This window comes from Trachypithecus francoisi, unplaced genomic scaffold (genome assembly GCF_009764315.1).
Source record: "Trachypithecus francoisi isolate TF-2019V2 unplaced genomic scaffold, Tfra_2.0 Lachesis_group17, whole genome shotgun sequence".
NCBI lineage: Eukaryota > Metazoa > Chordata > Mammalia > Primates > Cercopithecidae > Trachypithecus > Trachypithecus francoisi.
The window spans coordinates 21,115,508-21,124,172 of record NW_022681462.1 but is presented as its reverse complement, the minus strand read 5'-3'; the positions used below and the strand labels follow the sequence as shown (position 1 = coordinate 21,124,172).

Below are 8,665 nucleotides of genomic sequence, written 5' to 3'. Positions count from 1 at the left end.
CTTGCTCATTCTGTTTGTTTTTTTCCCCCTTTTCACCCTTGTTTTTGCAGGTTTTTTCCTCAAGAAGTTCCATAAGAGATAAACTTTCTATTAGTCTGGGTCCCCTGAAAAGTAAATTTCAAGTCATGAGTAAAAATAGAGGAAGATCTGGGTAAGGCTTGGAGAGATAACACAGCATGATGCAGGTTTGACCCTGAGTGATGGAGAGAGGGAGAGTAGGTTGGGTAGAAGTGTTTTGGATTCCATACAGTCAAAGGAAGTGTTTGACAGAGATGTTGGAGAGTCTCCTGTCTCCCAGGAATGGATCTGGGTTAGTATCTCTGCTACTTTCAGTCTTTGGCTGGGAGCAGCCATGACACAAATGTGTCAATAGATTTCAGGCACAAAAGCGGGGCCCATGGTCAGTCACACTCCTGTAATCAGAGATCTGCAAGGCACATTCTGATGGCAGCCACACTTCCTTTGCTTTGCATTTCTGAAAATATTTTATTTCAGCCTGACGTTTGATTAATAATTTAGCAGGATATAGAATTCTATATTCAAAATAATTTTCCCCGAGAACCTGGAAGGAATTGGATCCATTATCTTCTAGAATCTAGTTGCTGATGAGAAGTTTGATGTCAATCTGACTTCTGATTTTTAAGGCATTTCTGTTTCTCTCCCCCACTGGCCACTTTCTCTCCCTCTCTGTCTCCCCGAGTCTCTCTCTGCTTTTAGATGTACCCCATCTTCAGTGTGCAGAAAGGTGCTAAAGAGTGCGTGATTGTCAGCACTATATGAACTTTTTAGGGCTAAAAACTGCCTCTTTTCAGCCCTGGGAAAATTTCTTATATTATTTGTTTGATCCACTTTCTCTGTTTTCTCACTCTGGAACTTCTATTAGTCTGATAATTGACTTTCTAAATAGATCCTTTCTCTCTGGTTCCATCTCTTTGCCTTATGTTCTGGGAAATTTATTTGACTTTATCCTTCAATTGTTCTATTAATTTTTCCTAATTAATTTTCTTATTGTTCTTTTTAAATAGCATTCTGCTTGTGTTTTTGTCCATATTCATCCAACAACTCAAAAATTCTGAGGCTATTCGTTAGAGGGTTTTTTTTTTTAATGTTTTCCTTTCTTCACTGAGTTACCTATTTCTTTTGGAGGGATTTGTTCTGTTTGCATTAGCCTTGTCATTTTATGCTTAGGTGTTTGTTTTCTCTCTGATGATTGGTTCTTCTTAATAATGGGGAATGGTGTTGATTTTTCTCCAGAACTGCCGTGGGTTTCCTTGCTTATACAAGGTGTGTCTATTTTTCTTCCTAGCTCTCTCATAGAAATGCGTATGCTGACTGGAAGCTCTGCAGTGTGGGCAGGGATCAGCTGTAGGCCCAATGCTCTTTTAGATAAACTGTAGAAATGTCAGCCTCCAAACTGGGACTTTCCAATTGCATAAAGGGAGGGCTTTACTCTCAAGGATTTTACCAACTCTAGGAGTCCTATTTGGCCCCTGGAAGTAAGTTAAGTATCTTTAGAGAAACGTCCTGTAATTTTTGGCCTGAAGGAAATGCTGGGCTTCCTACAATGTATTTCTTGGCACTGGGGCTAAAAAGAAATGAGAGGAATCTACTTTGAGTTAACTCCTTTCTTTTAGGACCCTCCTTCTCACCCCGCCCTCCTTTATAACTGCCAACTGGGGCCTGGTCCTGAAGCCTTCTGGAGCTTCCTGGGGCCGTTGGCTTTCTCCTTTGCTGCAGTTTCCTCCTGCATATTCTGAGATGCTTTGTTTCACCCTGTTTATTCATGAAATGTCTTATATTCTCTTTTCATCTGTAAGAAATTCATTGAAATCCCTTACCTGCCAATGATCTCTTTCTCACTTCATTTAGAATAGGAGTTTATTCCTTCACCATCATTTTACCGGAGTCTCAGTTGGAAAGGAAAAAAAAATTGTGTGCTTAGCCTTCCAATTTAAACTTTAAAATCCTCATGCTACTTTACCTGTTTAACAGTAAGGAAAGAATTAGAATGCTGCCTGATTCTCTTTGAGAAGCTCACATTCTTTTAAGGACATTGCTTCTTCTGTAGTCTTCCTCTGGGAAGGTGTTTTTCTCTTGCTTCCTAGCACCATTGAGCCTGGCAGGGCATTAGGTGCCTCCTTGATGTTCATTGCTGGTATTAGACGGGTCTTCTCTTCCTACTAATAACATCTCATGTCATCAGACTACATACTACCCACTGCCCATCTTGTGGCAGACATCTACCACCGCCCAGTCATTTCCCTTTAGTCTTCAAAGATTTTAGCTCTTATTTCACAATCACGCTCTTCAAAGCTGCTCCTTTCACAATTGATGATGTTTCATTAGCCACATGGATGACATTTCCAGTACCCAGCATCTCAGTTCCTCAACTCTGTCTCTTTCAGTGAGCATGTTCTCCATTGTACCTCAGTTACACATTCCTATGGTTATACCTCTGACCTTGGCTTTACCAGTAATATCTACTTCAAGCATCCACTCTTTGACCATCATCATGTAAACAGCCAGCTTGCTTTTTCTGATACTCAAACATCAATAATTATTATCAGATCTTCCAGCCCTTTGATCCTAGTATATTTTTTCAATGCTCCTCATATTCTTATTTTGTGTCTTACCTAACTTAAATTCCATTGTCCAATCCTATAATCACTTTCTTAAAACTCCTTTACCCACTCCCTCTTTACACCAGCTCACATGGAAAAATCCCAAACCTAGTTAAATCCGACTCTTGCCTACGTTGTACCTAAACCCACACAAATGATTCAGGGTGGATATAAGTGTAAAAACATTCTGACCATTTGTACCTTGTACTTTTAGTTCTCTTACATTTGTTGCAGTTTGTTCTGTGGTTCAAAATATGATGGATCTATTTTGATGAACATTCCCTGTGCACTCAAAATGAATGTGTATTGTGCTGTTACCAGGTGAAGTGTTCTAGCATTGTCAATTAGGTCAAGTTGGTTGTTCATGTTCTTCAGGTCTTCTATACTGCCACTGATACTCTATTTACTTTTTCTGTCAATTAATGAAAACAGAGTTTTGAAGTCTTCAACTGTAATTATGGATTTGTCTTTCTCCTTTCAGTACTTCAGTTTTAATTTAATTTAATTTAATTTAATTATTTAATTATTTATTTTTGAGATGGAGTCTCACTCTATTGCCCAGGCTGGAGTGTATTGGTATAATCTGGATGCACTGCAACCTCCGCTTCCCAGGTTCAAGCGATTCTGCTGCCTCAGCCTCCCAAGTAGCTGGCATTACAGGCGTGTGTCACCATGCCAGCTAATTTTTGTATCTTTAGTAGAGATGGGGTTTCACCATGTTGGCCAGGCTGATCTCCAACTCCTAGCCTCAAGTGATCCACCCGCCTCCACCTCCTAAAGTGCTGGGATTACAGGCATGAGCCGCCATGCCCAGCCTTCATTTACTTTAAAATTCTGTTCTTAGACACATACACATTTAGGATTGTTAAGGCTTTGTTGTGAAATGATCATTATGTAATGTTGCTTTTTATTATCCCTAGTAATATTCTTTCCTTTGAACTCTTTCATATGAATATAGCCACTTCAGCTTTCTTTTGATTAATATTTGCATCATATATCTTCTTCTATCTTTTAACTTTTATCCCATCTGTGTGTTCATATTAAAGCATATTAAGGGTTTCTCACTTACACACTGCTGGTAGGAGTATAAATTAGTTCAAGCATTGTGGAAAGCTGTGTGGTGATTCCTCAACGGACTAAAAGCAGAACTACCATTTGACCCAGCAATCCTATTACTGGGCATATACCCAAAGGAATGTAAATCGTGCTACCATAAAGATATACACACAAATGTTCACTGCAGCACTATTCACAGTAGCAAAGACATAGAATCAACCTAAATGTCCATCAGTGACAGACCGTATAAAGAAAATGTGGTACATACATATACACCATGGAATACTATGTAGCCATAAAACGGAACAAGATCATGTCCTTCGCAGGGACTTGGATGGAGCTGGAGGCCATTATCCTTAGCAAACTAACGCAGCAACAGAAAACCAAATACCACATGTTCTCACTTGTAAGTGGGAGCTAAATAATGAGAACACATGGACACAAAGAAGGGAACAACAGACACTGGGGCTTTCTTGAGGGTGGAAGGTAGGAGGAGGGACAGGATCAGAGAAAATAAGTATTGGGTACCAGGCTTAGTGCCTGAGTGATGAACTATTATCTGTACAACAAACCCCCATGACACAAGTTTATCTATCTAACAAACCTGCATATGTGCCCCTGAACCTAAAATAAGTTTTGAAAAAGCGAATTTCTTCTAGACAGCATATGGTCGAGCCTTTTAAAATACAATTTTGACAATTTCTGTCTTTTAATAGGAGTATTTAGACTATTTACATCTAATTAGTGGCATAGTTGGGTTTAACTCTACCATCTTGCTAGTTGTTTTCAATTTGTCCCATCTGTTCTTCGTTCCTTCTTTTCCCTCTTTTTCTGTCTGCTTTGGGATTGAGTACTTTTTATGATATAATTGTATCTCCACTACTGGCTTATTCTTATGCCTCTTTTAAAAAAATATTTAATGGCTGCCCTAGAGTTTACAAGGTATATTTTTAACTTATTACAGTATACCTCTAAATAATATTGTAACACTCACAATGGTGTAGGAACCTTACAACAGTATACTTCCAATTTGTTTCTCTGATCCTTGGTGCTATTTTTGTCTTACATTTTACTTTAAAATTTTTTTAAATCCCACAATGCATTTGTATAATTTTTGCTTTAGGCCAGAGGCCAGCAAACCATGACCATCAGGTCAGCCAAACATTTTTATAAATAAAGTTTACTGGCACATAGCCACGTCCATTTGTTTACACATGTCCTGGCTGCTTTCCCACTACAGTAGCAGATCTGAGTAGCTGCAACTGAGACTGTATGTCCTGCAAGCCTAAAAGATTTATTACTAATATCTGGCCCTTTCACAAAATGATGCCTTCACTTTAGAAAATTATCTTTTAGTGCAATTAAAAAGAATTAATTTACCTTCGTTTTTAGCATTTCTAGCACTCTTGATTTCTTTTTACAGATCCAAGTTTCTGTCTGGTGCCATATTCCCCCTGCCTGGAGAATTTCCTCTAACATTTCTTGTGGCATAAGTCTATTGGCAACGAATTCTCTTGGTTGTTTTTCTGGGAAAAGTTGTTATTTTGCCTTCACTTTTGAAAGCTCTTCTCACTGGAAGGAGAATTCTGGATGGAGAACTTTTTTGCTCTTAGTATTTGAATGGTGTTGCCCCACTATCTTCTGCTTGTGTCGTTTCTGAGGAGCTTCTACTGCGATTTTTTTCCTTTGTATGTCATGTGCCTTTTCCTTCCTTCCTCCCCACTGGCTGCCCTCAGGATTCTCTCTTTAACACTGGTTTTCCAGGGAGACTGTGTTGTGCCCAGGTGTTTTTCTGTTTTGGTTTGGTTTATCTGTATCTTTTGGTGTTTATCCTTCTTGGTTCTCCGAGTTTTTTGGATCTGTCATTGGATGTATTTCATTTTTTTATAAAATTACTGAGTACTATCTCTTAAAATATGTTTTTGCCCTGTCCTCTTACTCTTCTTCTTCTCCTGTCCAAGAGCAGGATCTGGGGAACTGTTGGGCCTGCCTGTGCCTTGGAGGGAAGGGCTCTCTGATCTCCCACCCTGCCCATGGAAGCCGGTGGGAAGGAGCTTGTACGGGAGCCCAAAGGCCCCTGGGTCACAGCTCTGGGGGACTCTGGACGGACACACTAGCTCACACTTGGCCTTTGGTGGCTGGCCAGTGCTTTAGCTTATTTCTTCTCACCCACTTGTCTGTCCTGGAGCTCTTTCCTCCCTGGCTTTGCCACAAGTGATACAGTTAGTGAGTCCCATCTCTCCTCAGGAAACCTTACCTCTCTTTGAAATTCAAGTAGTTTGTTGCTTTGTAACCTCAGCTCTCTGATGGTTTCCAGAGAAATTGTGATTGTGTAGCAGCTTAGGATGAGATAACATATTTTCGTTTGCAGCTTTCCACATCTTAAGCAGAAATGGAGTCTCCTCCGTGGATCACACTTTCGATTCCTGACTGCATGCCCTTTACTGCTGGCGGGCAATCTTACTTACTGTGTCTCCTTGGTGTAATCAGCCTCCCAGGTCCTAGGTAGTGACGAAGTGGCATTGTTTGTCTGGGGTAATACCTGAGGTTCGTGGCCTCACACCAAGGAAATCAAGGACGTGGACCACAAGGAGTGAGGTTAAGAATGAAGGTTTAATAGGCAAAAGAAGGAGAGAAGCTCTCTCTCTCCGGCAAAGAGAGAGGGGCTCTGGAGTGCATCTTCAGGTTCTGAGGTGAAATGCACGGCTATCAAAGACTAGCCTGAGGAGGCAGTGTCTGATTTACATAGGACCCAAAAGATTGGTCAGACCAGGTGTGCCATTTACATAGCTTGGGAAGAAGCTGGCCACCCCACCCTAATCTTTTATTATGCAGATGAATCCTCTGCCTGGCTGGCCCCTGGTTGTCTGCTTCTTTACTGCACACATGTCGACAAAGAAAAGGGAAGAAGGAGAGTCGCGCGCTCGCATCCCCAAGATGGCGGCCGCTAAGGACAGTTGTGGCAAAGGAGAAATGGCCACAGGGAATGGGCGGCGGCTCCACCTGGGGATTCCTGAGGCCGTGTTTGTGGAAGATGTAGATTCCTTCATGAAACAGCCTGGGAATGAGACTGCAGATACAGTATTAAAGAAGCTGGATGAACAGTACCAGAAGTATAAGTTTATGGAACTCAACCTTGCTCAAAAGAAAAGAAGGCTAAAAGGTCAGATTCCTGAAATTAAACAGACTTTGGAAATTCTAAAATACATGCAGAAGAAAAAAGAGTCCACCAACTCAATGGAGACCAGATTCTTACTGGCAGATAACTTGTATTGCAAAGCTTCAGTTCCTCCTACTGATAAAGTGTGTCTGTGGTTGGGGCTAATGTAATGCTTGAATATGATATTGATGAAGCTCAGGCATTGTTGGAAAAGAATTTATCGACTGCCACAAAGAATCTTGATTCCCTTGAGGAAGACCTTGACTTTCTTCGAGATCAATTTACTACCACAGAAGTCAATATGGCCAGGGTTTATAATTGGGATGTAAAAAGAAGAAACAAGGATGATTCTACCAAGAATAAAGCATAATGCTGGCAATTAAAAATGTGGTTCAGTTTTCCAAACATGTTATCTTAAATACCCCTTTATCCTTACAGGTTGACATAACTTTGAATGTTTTAACACCAAGAATTTTAAGAAAAGATAAACACCATTTATTTATTTATAAAAACAAAATTAGTTTCCAAAAAAAAAAAAAAAAGAAAAGGGAAGAAGGAGCCTCCATGTTGAACATGCCTGGCTTCCAGGTTTCGCTTTTCTATTGGCGCAGCTGCTGGCATTTGCTGTGCAAGCTTCTAGCTTGCTATGTCTGCAGCTTGATTTTTCAGGCTGCTCTTTGTTAAAAAAGAAATGATCTTGGGGCTGCTTTTTATTAAAAGAGAAACCTTACTGAGGACTCTCTTACCCTCACTGATTGCCTAAATAATTCCTTTTGGGCTTCTGTATCAGTGATTTCAAACTTTTCCCTCTCTCCTCCTACAAGCTCTCCTGTCAGCTGACGAATTTTCTTTCAGTTTCACTGATAAAATTAAAGAAACATTCCATCATCTCTCACTCTGTGTCTACTCCTTGCCTTCCATCTTATTCCTTGGATGAGTGGATCCTGATCCTAGCAGAGGACAACACCCTCATTTGTCCATCAGATCCCAGCCTCTCTCCTATACTCAAGGGTCTCACTTAGCATTTCTCCCTCTCCCTCTTATCACAAACTTTCTCCTGTAAGCTGCATCATTCCCATCAGCAAATAAACATTGATGTCTTTCTTCCATTACAAAAGGCCAGATACTGTTTTCACATCTCCCTTTGGCTATTGCCCCCTTCACTTTTCTCATTTAGAGCAACATTTCTCAGAAAAGTTGCCTATGCTCACACTCTTACCACCTTTTCTTGAACTCAATCCAACTGGACTAAACTCAACCCTCTAGGTTACCAAAACTGCTCTTGGGGAGATGATCAGAGACTTCTTAGTTGCTCAATCTGAGTTCAAACCTCAGATCTTACTTTACTTGACCGTACATCTCAGTTCGCCCAGAGCATCCCTAGCTTATCGTTGTCCTGCCAAAGTTAAGTGCCCTTTTTTTGACTTTAAAAGTGCCATACTTTGTACAGTAAAGTATATGGTCACTCTCTTATCTGTAGCATTTGATACATGACGTCCTGCTGTCTTCTTTAACATTCTTTCTTCATTTGACCTCTGGACACCACTCTCCTGGTTTTCTTCCTCCATTACTGGCTACAAGACCTTATAAATCTGCCCTTCACCCCATTAACTGTATGATCTCATCTGCTACTACAATAGGATGATTATTAGATTAATGTGTTTGTCAGCTATTGCTATAATAATGCTGCATAACAAGTGGTCTTACAATTTCAGTGACTTACAACCCCGATAATTTATTTCCATGCTCCTAGGTCTATAGATTGGCTGTGATTTGGATGGGGTAGGCTAGGCCAGACTGGACTCCCAGCTTCTGGTTGGACTCAAGA

At 40.5% G+C, this 8,665-nt stretch overlaps 1 pseudogene across 1 annotated transcript; it reads left to right on the top strand.

The window, feature by feature from the left end:
* Positions 1-6,589: 6,589 nt before the first annotated feature.
* LOC117061980 lies at positions 6,590-7,223 on the top strand (annotated as a pseudogene). The gene has a single exon (XR_004428168.1). The product of XR_004428168.1 is annotated as a prefoldin subunit 3-like (transcript).
* Positions 7,224-8,665: the final 1,442 nt, after the last annotated feature.